Source organism: Sturnus vulgaris, chromosome 8 (assembly GCF_052056855.1).
Source record: "Sturnus vulgaris isolate bStuVul1 chromosome 8, bStuVul1.hap1, whole genome shotgun sequence".
Lineage (NCBI taxonomy): Eukaryota > Metazoa > Chordata > Aves > Passeriformes > Sturnidae > Sturnus > Sturnus vulgaris.
In genome coordinates this window covers 35214675-35225727 of record NC_142250.1, presented here as the reverse complement: position 1 = coordinate 35225727, position 11053 = coordinate 35214675, and the positions used below count along the sequence as shown (strand labels likewise).

The 11053-nt window shown below is 47.9% G+C and overlaps 1 protein-coding gene across 3 annotated transcripts in view; it reads left to right on the top strand.

The window, feature by feature from the left end:
• Positions 1–1031: 1031 nt before the first annotated feature.
• CTBP2 (C-terminal binding protein 2) overlaps positions 1032–11053 on the top strand; it is a 131199-nt gene continuing 121177 nt past the window's right edge. Inside the window, exon 1 of one of the 3 annotated variants that reach the window (XM_088169432.1) lies at positions 1032–1158. The gene's annotated coding sequence lies outside the window, so the exon portion shown is untranslated. Of the gene's footprint in view, positions 1159–1277; positions 1302–3745; positions 3962–11053 lie in introns of those variants that run through there. The other 2 variants (XM_088169433.1, XM_088169435.1) reach the window with 2 other exon arrangements.

Here is an 11053-nt window from a genome sequence, read left to right as displayed (position 1 = left end):
AGCCGGGGCGCTCGGAGAACCGGACCCGGCAGCCCCTCGGCCTCGGCGATGTCACAGCGCATCCCCGCTGCCCTCTATTCCGCCGGGATACGGCTCCGCGGCCGCGGGATGCCGGGGCCGAGCCGGGAGTCCTCCCGGGGCCGCTGGCGATGCCCGGGCTACTGCGGAGCGGGGCCGGGCGAGCTGAGCGCGGGTGGCCGAACAAAGGCGGCGGTGGCCGCCCCTGCCCCCCCCCCCCTGCCCCCCCCCCCCCCCCCCCCCCGGTTCCCCCCTCCCCATCCCGGGCCTCCAGCGAGCGCAACAGGCGCCGCGCCCCGCGGAGCCCCTTCCCCGCCCCCGGAGCCCCGCCGAGCCCCTGCCCTGCCCCGCACGGTCCCGGTGCCGGTCCCCACCCCCGGCGGCCTCCCCCCCGCCCCTTCCTCGCTGCGTCTGTTTGTACTTTAGCTGATCCACTAATCCCCCGAGAGAGCCTATTTGTAGTGAAGAGTATCTATAGGGGGCGAGGCTGGTCCATGTGGGTTTGTGTCATTGGTTTGCAAGGAGAGACCCCGCCTATTGCCAAAAAAAAAAAAAAAAAAAAAAAAAAAAAAAAAAAAAAGAGAAAAAAAAAAAAAAAGGAGAGAAAAAGAAGAAGGGAAAAAAAATAAAAAAAAAAAGCGAGGCAGTGAGAGCCTCTACCTCTCCTCGCTCTGCGCTCACACAGCGTGGCGAGGGGGAGCGGCCGCTCCGCCCAACGCCGCCCGGGCACTTTCTGGCTTTAAAAAAAAAAAAAAAAGCCAAACAAAAAAGGAAAAAAAAAAGCAGGGAAAAAAAAAAAGAGGAAGGAGGAAAGGGGGGGGGGGGGGGGGAAGAGCGGCCCTCCCCCCCAAGTTGCAATTAGCATCCTCTCCGCTGCTGCTGCGGGGCTCCGGTGCCCCCGTCCGCTCCCGGCGCGGCGGCGGGCGGAGCAGGAGAGCGGGGAAAGGGGGGGGTGGGGGGGAAGGATTAAGTTTTTTTTTTTTTTCCTTTTTTTTTTTTTTTTTTTTTTTTTTTTTCTTGTGCGGTGTGCGAGCGGGTGGCGTTTTTAAGGTGGATCTCCGGCAAGCAGAGCCCGGCGGTGGATGCGGGAAGGGATGCGGCGGTGAGGAGCGGCGCGGGGCTGGCGGCGGCCGGGAGCAGGTAAGGGAGCGGCGGCGGCGGCTGCGCTTCCCGGCGAGAAGGACAAGGGAAAAGCGAGGACATCTTTGCTTTAGCCAACCTCACCGGCGAGGGGGGCAGAGGAGGCAGGAAAAAAAAAAAAAAGAAACCCCGAGGAGGGGAGGGTAGGTGGAAATGTGATGGTGGTGGGAGGCGGCCGCGCAAGTTGCGCGGGTGGGCGCGGAGCGGCGGGGTGAAGTGGGAAATCTTTTGTTGTGCCGGGCCCCGCATTGTTTACTTAGTGCCGAGAGCCGCCGACAACATCTGCCGGGGGATTAACGGGGCGGCGGCGGCAGGAAAGTTTGGGCAAGGGGGGAACCCCGCGGTGCGGCGCGGCCGATGCTCCGGGGGACGCGGAGCAGCCGCCGCCTTGCGCTGCCTTTATCTTTTTTTTTTTTCTTCTTTTTTTTTTTTTTTTAGGGGGGGTGGGGGTGAGATAGTCTATTTAGTTATTGCTTTTTTTTTTTTTCCCCTTTCTTAATTTTAGGTAGATTACGGGGGGAGAAAAAAGGGTTAGTATTTTAATTTTTTTTTCATTTTAATTTTTTTAAAATTATTTTATTACTGCTCAATAACCGCGCTCGCCCCTCAGTCACTTAGCAACTCTCCACGCTTCCAACCCGCGGAGGTGCGCGGTGTCCGCGCCTCGCTCCCTCCCACCTTGTGCCCCTCCGCCAGAGCTCAGAATAATTTCCCCACTATTTATTTATTATATATATTTCCCCCCGCCCTCCCCCATGATTTGGACATTTTCAACCATTCCCTGCTATCACTAGAATGGAAAATCAGAGGGGGTGCGTGGATTTAGGCGCTGAGATTGTTCTTTCCGCACCCCTCCGCCCCACGATAAAAAAAAAAATAACATTTACCCCCCCCAAACTTGCAGGACTTGCTGAGGGGTAAAGAATAGCCTTTTGTCCTGCCGAGGGACGTGCCCCCAAGGTAAATCCTGGCTGCAGCTTAGCGCCTGGTACTTCGCCGGGTCCCAGGGCTCTGGCTGTGCTGGGGAGGAGGAAAGTAGGAGATGGAGATCTCAAAGTAGTAGAAGTAATTTCTTCTTTCAGCTGCACTTCTCCGCTGCCTTTGAATTGCCTGCAATGAATGTACGTAGCTCTAATTGAAGTGCTTTAATCATTCACACTTGATTAAGTATACCGTGACCAGAGGAGAGGAATACACACGGCTCCCTAGAACGGGAGGGATGGGATGACATTTTAATCCTGTGTTTTAAAAAACATTAGCGGAGCAGGAAAAAAGCGATCGGCGGTGACGGCTCGGTGTAACGGTCCCTTGTTTCCATACAGATGGTGCCTTTCCTTCGGGATGAAATCCCGGTTATTGCGGATATTTGGGGAGGGGGGAGGAAGAAAAGACACGTACTTTTTAGGTTTGTTTAAGCAGAGTGAGGAAAATAATGATAGGCGAGATGCCTGGTGACAAAATGCTTTTGTTCCTGTTTCCATCGGTGCATAAGGGCGCCGACCTGCTTTAGCATTCTTTAAAGGTCTCTCTTTACCAAGGAAAATTGAAGATGGTCTCATTATAGGAGAGTGTGTTCAGAATACTATGAGGCATTTTTGAATTCAGAGGTGATTGTTGGATCGCAGACATTTCAATTATGCATCCTCTAGTAAAAAAAAAAAAAAAATAAAATAAATATTTGTAGCGGTGCATTCTGTAATCTGTTACTTCCATAAAGCTGATTTGTGCTCGAGCTCCGGAGCTGGCTGAGGGAATGGGTCCGTCCACGGGGCTCGAATCTTAAACAAGGATTTGTGTTCTTAGCCTCGCAAAACTTTCTGCTGCAGGGGCAGCCCCAAGTTCCCATAAAGGCGATTGTTTGGGAGACGTCAGCTATCGTCAGTATTTTTCTGGAAAATCTGGCGTTGCGAATGCAGGGTGGTATTTTTAGAAAGGAGCTTTTTATTTTTGGAGGCGTTTGTGAAACCCACCTGTTAGCCATTAGTGGGGACAGAGGTTGGCTTTCATCGTGAGCAAACCCGGGCTCATCTGGGGGCTGCGGGCTGTTCCTCACTTGATCCAAGCTCTTTCCAGTCATGGGCAATCAGAATATCTTTGCCTTTAGAAGTTATAACCAAGTGTTTCTAAAGCTGAACAGAAAATAAGGTAGTTCGGTCAGAGTGGTGGCACTCTCCTGTGTTTAGGAACACGGATTGCAGGAGCATTTGGCTTTTCCTTTCTCTCCTAGAATTTCAGACCGAGATGCTTCCCCGGTCCAGGATTTTATTGTCAGCTTCATAGTGTACAAATCATAGATGATGTTTTCTTGCTGCCAGCTTTCCCTCTTTTTAAGGTAGTTTTCCAGCCCATCCGAGGGCTTGGCTGGCAGGGTGGCTCCGGAGCTCGATGCCCCATGGAGCTGCCACCCCACAGCTCCCTCTCATCCCTCCCACTCCTCCCAGGGCAAAGTTGTGCCCTTTTTCCACTCCTGCTTTTCCTAGATAGAAAACACTCAAAGGAATTTCCCCACAGCAAGAACTGTAGCACAAACTGTCACTTTAACGCTGGCATTTCAGTACACGGATTTGTCACTGGGCTCTGGTGATAATATTCCTTGTATCAGGAAAAACATCAGCCTCAAAGTATGAGGTCCCAGGCACGAGCTGGAAGTAACATACTGAAGCCTTTGGCCAGGAAAGTTGATTTATCCATCAGGCTGGCTGCAGTTCAAATAAAACTTCTTCAGTTCAGCTGACTCTGGCAAGAATGAAATATACTAATGAAAAAAAACCTGAATCTGGGTTTGCCCAGCCATTTGGAAAAGGTAGGTTAAGTTTCCCTGGGTGTTTTGGGCTGTTTGCTAGCTGGGGGAATTGAAAGAAGCTTTATGTTTAAAGCAGAAGAAATGGGAAAGCTCCTCGGAACACAGCACTGGCAATTTGCAAGTGTTTTCTTAAGATCTGGTGGATGATGCTGTCTCATAAAAGCTGATGGGTGTCACATTTACTCCTCACATCAGATCTAGTGAGTATTCCTGTCTTTGCTTTGTGTTTTGGTTGTAGTAAGTTAAAGAAGTAAAGAGTGGAGCTTCTGGTGAGCAGCTCTTCAATTTGGGCTGATGACTTACACCTGCCCCTAGAAATTGTTTGGTTTTTTTTTTTCAGATCTCTCTGTCCAGCTGTGAAGGATATTTAGATTATAGACTCTGAAAGGAGAAATGAACAGGTGAATTAAAGAGCATGTGTGGGGACTGCAAGGTGATTTTTGGGGTTCCCTCTTTCAGGGAGCACTGAAATGTTGGAGGGGAGGTTTTGGCAATCACTGCTGGTTTCACTCTGGTTACTGTGATAACACAGTTGTTTTGGGGCAGGAATTGGTGTTTTCTCCATTGCTGTTTGTGGTGCTGGAAGATGTGACTTCAAATGCAGTTTGTCACACCCAGCTATGAAGGTGTAATTGTAGAATGCAGTTTGTCTTGATCAGATGTGCCTGGGCCACCTATCATTCCTTATGCCATGTTCCCATTGTTTGGGTTTTTTTCCTTCTCTTTTGCCAAAGGAAACAAGATAAGCTTTAGGTGAAAGGATGAAAAATGTCATGACCATCCTCTGCAGCAGCGAGGTCTTGGAAACCAAATCTTCCCATTGTACCACCCACGTGTTTTCTCCTTCTGCTCTGCCCCATCGAGGTGAGGAGGCTGGGATTTTGGCATTTTACCAGGGAGTCACCACATAACATTCTGTGTGAAGTCAGCAGGAGTTTTGGTGGCAGAGCACAGAAGAATCAGTGTCACTTGTTTAGTTCTACAATGGTGCTTTATAAGTGTGCACTCCCCTTTCCTGCACCATGAGCCCCAGTGATTTTTTTTAAGAACGAGGAATAAACATCTGGACCTTTTATTTTTTGTTTCTCCTCTCTGAGGTGATAATGCAGGTGGAGCATTGGAGTTTGCTTTTTGCTGGACTTGATCTGGTGGTGGAGGGAGCAGGGTGGTGCTGTGTGAGAGGGTCATGGGGGCCCTCCTGCCAAAGCTTAGGGGTTTCTTTTATTCTATAATATTTTCATAGAATCACAGAATGGTTTGGGTTGGAAGGGACCTTAAAGCTCATCCAGTTCCAACCCCCTGTGGTGGACAGAGACACTTTCCATTATACCAGGTAGCTCAAAGCTCCAGCCAGCTTTGCCTTAAACTCTTCTGGGAGGTGCTATGATTTATTAGAGCCTGGTTATGTTATTTGGAACTTTCATGGGATTATTAGAAAGAAATACAGCTGAAATAGTTTGAGGGGGAAAACCCGTGGTGGAACCAGAGTTTTGCATCTGCACCTGCATGATCTGAAAGTCAGTGTGGGTGGGATGGAGTTTGTGTTGCCAAGTCTGAGGTCTGTAATTGCATCCTGAGGCAGGAGGAGCGTGGTGAAGACCAAGGGCAGTGTTTTGGGGGAAAAAAATCAAAGCTGTGGTGCTGCAGAGGATGCCCCAAAGTGCTGTGTGTGTCATTGCCTCCATTCCCATTGATGGTGTGATGGATTCTGGGTGTTTCCCATGTTCTCTCCACTGGGGAGATGTGTGTAGCTCCCACAGGTCAGGGGCTGGAACCAGAAACTTTGATGGACCCCCCAACTCTTCCCTGAGGTCATCACTGCTGCTGCCTGGTGGGGTTAACAATTTTGGGGGTTTTTATGGGATTTTTTTGCCCATCCTGAAATCCCAGCCAGAAGCAGAGTGTGCTCTGGGGGATCCTGGGTGCTCATCCCTGCTCTGTGGTTTTGCCAGGGGAGGACAGTCCCTGGAATCCCTTTTAGGGTCCCTGTGCTCCACAGCTGGCAGGAGCTGTGTGTCCATGCACGACAGGGTTACTTTGGATAATTCAGCCTTGTTTTTCAAATATATGATCTTCCAGGGTGGATCGAGGTAGGCATCTTGATAGACATCCATGGAGTCCCATCTGTTCTGAGACTTTAGATTCAAATAAAACCCGAGTTACTTGAACACATCAGTTGTAATTTTAATTATTAATGATTTGCTCCTCCAGCCTTATCAGGCAGTAATTTCATGTATCCTTTAAGCCAATTAGAAACAGTGCTGAAAGTAACTGCCCTGCTTCTTCCTGGGCTCCTTTCCATCCTTTCTGATGGAAGTAGGTTTTATATAGTTTAAATAAACCTGCTTGGTTGTTGAATTTTGGGCTCTGCTTCACCCAGGTCCTCTCCCTAATCCTCACCAGCAGTTGGAGCAGTGTGGGATTAGGAAGGATCTTTGCCAGCACAGTGGCCAAATCGAGGCTGACCAAATCCCACCCAATTTTTGGGCCCAGGTATAGAGTGCAGGGTTCCTTGGCTGGGAGTTTTTTGAGGAGGTGCTGTAGGAACCTCTTGGAGCTGATTTCCACAGGAGTTCTGCTGCTCCTGTGTACATTCACTTGTGCAATGTTGACAGACACTCAGCCACCGTTTCTGTGCAACAACACACACCAATTATTACAGAAATAGACCCCTGAAGCACAGCGCAGAGGGAGAACGTGGGGATTACAGACACAATATTTACAAGGAGCCAAGTCTTTAATGAGACCAGGAATAATGCAGATGGATTCTCTGTTGCTAAATATAACAGATATGTAATGGATGCTGTCTATATTTTTATTTTTTAATTATTTTTTTTTTTAGTGATCCATTCATATTGAGAAAAAAGGAGTTTGTGTGCTGAAGAGCTTGGCACAAAATTGTGGGATATTCCAAAATTAGCCTGGCTTTTGGTTATTACTGTAATGACTACAAATGTGTGGCTCTGTAAGGTGTGAGTGACCCTGGCTGGCAGCATGGATGAGTCCCTTTGAAATGCTGATGGCCTTTGGGAAGAGCAGCAGGTGTACCAGGAGTGGAGGATTGGCCCCAAAAGAGGCAGAGGGAAGAGATGGAAATCTGTAAATCCAGTGGTTTCCATGCAGCTGGCACAGTGCTGGAGCTGGTAACATCATTGTAGGGGTAGAAAATAACCAAAACCAGCAGTGAATCCCAAGGCTGGTGGCTGTGCAGGCAGTGGATGTCACACCCTGGGGTGTGATGAGCTCTGAAGGAGTGTGGGGAATGTCCTCTGTTGGTGTTAGCTGGAGGGAAAACCCTACAAATAAATTCTCTCTTCAAAAACTGTGGTACCTGTAGAGTTGTCATACAGTATCAAGTTTTTCGTCATTTTTATGTTAAAGGCCAGGTTATCCATGAGAGGGGATGTTGGAAGAAATCAGTAAATTAAGCAAAGTAAATATGCCAATTATGTTATATTTAAAAGTTGGGAACCTTAAGCTTTGCTGTGATTAGTTGTGGATGAAATTAATTTCAGTTTAATATGTGGAAAAAACCCTTTTTCATTAGTTTTCGTTTTCTCATAGTTCTTAGAAGTTTCATGATCCTGCAACACAAGTTCATGTAGATTTTGTATTTGCCACTTGTTTGAGCTCTTCCCTTTTTTCATACAAAAATGGTACAAGTGCAACATCAAACCTGGAATTCGGCTGTCCCAAAGCTTCAAAGTGGAATACCTGTGCTAACTTCAGCTTTGCCCTTTGCTGGGATGTGCTCTCACTCTGGTTTAACCACAAGCAGTGAGGTTATGGTCACTGATTTTTGTTGTGGTTGTTTTTGAAAAAAATTCAGTTGAATGATGTGTCAGGAGGGAGAATCTGGCCAGGTGTCTGTGCTTGTCTGTTCCACCTTCACCCTTTCCCATCCCAGGTGGGGCTCTGAGTTTTTTAAGATACTGGCTGCCAAATTGGGGTGCTCCAACTCAGTCCATGTCTGCACATCCAAGTGCCTGAGAGGGGAATCCAGTAGCAGAGAACAGAAATCAAAGCTTGAGGGAAAAGGAAAGGAATACAGAGAGAAACTGTGGCTGGTAGTGATGACAGCAACAAACAATTCCATAAGTTATTAGAAATAAAACTGCGTTACCACGTGAGGTTAATAGAAAAATCATAAATATTACACTTTCTAATGGGGAAAAGTAATGATATGTTTAGTCCCTGTGAATGCTGTGGTAGAAGTGAATGTTGAGCAGTCACTGCTGTAGTCAGACCTTTGTGCTTCAGCCCTGCTGTCTCATTGAAGAGGTTTACAGAGTAAACTGAGCCAGTAATGTGTATTTTTTACTAAGTCTTGAACTACTGAAGGGTTCCTGTGAACTGTGCAATGCTTACCTTGTGTTACTCTAGAAAAGCAGTAAATGGGCCAGGCTGAGCACCACAGACCTGTCAGCTCCATGTGAGTCCTGGGCAGGCATTCTGAGGATTTATTTGATGATGGAGGCAGGATGGTGATGCACTCAGTTCCCACTGGCATGGGTTTAGGGGCAGCACATCCTTGAGAACCAACTTTTTTCACTTAAAGAGCTCGTGAATGGGATTAATAAAAGTAACTGATGGGGTTTTATTTCCTTAAAATTCAGCAAGAAATGCAGCTTGGTACAGCAGCACTCTTTGGACTGGGGATGTGCAGAACAACTGGCTGAGCCCCAGCAGAGTGTCAGCTCTCAGAATCCAGTGGTAAAACCAAGAATAATTTCCAAACAACCCTTTCCAGAAGCCTCCCTGAACACTCATTTTTGTCCTCGTGCTGCTTAATGTTTGAGCAAGTCATGATAAGGCAGAGTCACTGCAGCTGGAGCTTGAAATGTCACCAAGATTGGGAGAGTGGTAAATAACAAACAGGAGTGACCGCTGGTGACAGCAATTTGTATTGCTTGGCCACAAGCAGGTAATATTTCTCAGATGGCCAACTGTAAATTCCTCTATCTCAGAGCAAACAACTGAGGCTGTAGCTCCAGGATGCTGTCTGGAGAAATCATGTCTTTATGGGGCAGCGAGGAGTCACCAGCCAGCACCACTAATATGATATTATGGCCAAAGGTCTTGTGTGCTCCTTGCCTGTGCTGGCAGGTGGCTGCCAGGCTGGAGGAGGGACGTGGCAGCCACCCTGTCCCTGCTGCCTGGCTGGGAGGGGCTGGGGAAGGCTGTGGGAATGCCAAAGGAGCCAGGCAGGGATGCAGGGGAAGGGGCCAGGACCTCCGTCTGCCTGACTTATCCAGGAGAATGTTGAAAGGTAAATTAATTAAGGGAATTAGTGTTGTCACAGGGAAAATAAATTGAATAATAAAGAGTTCTCGGGCAGAGAAGGCAGAGTTTTAACAAGACCTGAAAGCTGGAAGGTGAAGCCAGGGAAGGAATAGAGCTAAAGTCCATGGTTTCAGCACTGGTGCTGGTGGAAGAGACTGCTGAAGGTGCTGGTGATTTCTCCACCTTTGGAAATGCCAAGTTCAGGCATGTTTGTTGAATGGAGTGAGTGAGGCTCAAGCAGGGATTGATTTAGGTAACTTAGTGTGCAGTGTGCCAGGCTGGAAAATCACAGGGGGGTCTCTTCTGACCTCAGAATCCCTGAAAGCCCATCATTTAAATGAGAGCATCCAGGGATTTGCAGATCTCAGGCATCAGCATGACAGCTTTTCTTCCAGAGGGTGACTTGCAGGGAGGAGACCTGTGTCTGAAGGAGGATATTGCAGGATGGGGCCTTGAACACTCAGAAAAGATCATAGGTTCTTCATTTCCCAGCATTTCCTTAAAAAATGCCTCGGATCTGTCACAGGGATGAGTTACCTCTGTGTCCATGCCAGGTGCTTGGCACAGGGTGAGAAGTTCACAGGGGCAGTGTTGGTCCATTCTGTGGCTAATGCCTGGGTCAGGTGAGAGTTAATTTAGGTGCAGGAAGGAAATGAGGGAGGATTCCTTTTTCTGATAGTCATGTGCTGTATCTAATTGTGCAGAATTGAGTCAGCTCCCAGCCAGCTCTTGGTGATCATGGTACATCAGAAATAACTCTGTCCCTGGTGAGGAACCTGTGAGCAGAAGAGTGAAAACTGATCAAAACAGGTCAAATTCAGATTTAAACTTTAATTGCACGTTGCTGGGGTAGTGATAGGAACGAAAGCATTTGTGTGCATGTTTATTTTTATTTTGAAGTGGGAATATCCAGCTGGGTGTTTGCAGGTTTACTCTGCTTTTAGGTGAGTTTGCAGATGGGTCTGCCCATCTCATCCATCATTCATGAGGTCTGTGGGATCGCTGGGCTCTGGTCTGTGTGGTGCTTGAGTATGCAAGAGCTGTTATGGCAGAAACATTGTTTCATAACCCTTCTGTATATGTGTGTATCTATATATCTATATCCACCTCTATATCTACCCCTGTCTCTATGCACAGAGGTACATGTCTATCTCTGTTTAAAAAATATCTATACAGAGGTCTATATCTGCTGGGTTTTTAGGTCTAGAAGCCAAATATGTTAAAAACCAGTGGCAAAGAAAACAAGGAGTGGTAAAATGTCAAACTGACAATGTTGATTGGTTTATTTGGCTGCTTGAGATGTCCCTTGTGCTGTCTGATCTCTGGGAGAGGAGCTTGAGCAAAGCAGGAATTTGTTGGTGCAATTAAAAGCAGGACAGTGAGATGGGCTCACATGGTAACACAGCCTGGGCTAATGCCGTGAATTAAGGACATTTAGATGTTTGGCTTTGTATGATTTAGCTTAAACAAACAAACATTAATCTCATTACTCAAGCAAATGAAATAAACCTTTAAGGCACTTAAACCGTGCCGATGGTAGGTGTTTGTCAGAGCAGTGAGTCCTGTTTCTGCACAGGGCATCTCCTCCTGTGAGTAACTTACTCATGGCTGTCAGTGCTCACAGCATGGGCAGCTGCTCTGGGGCTGGTGGAAGGGACCCACAGGGATCATGAGTCCAGCTCCTGACCCTGCCCAGACCCCCCAGCAATCCCACCTTGTCCCTGAGAGCATTGTCCAAACACAGCCTTGGGGCTGTGCAGTTCCCTGGGGATCTGTTCAGTGCCCAGCACCCTCTGGGGGAAGAACCTT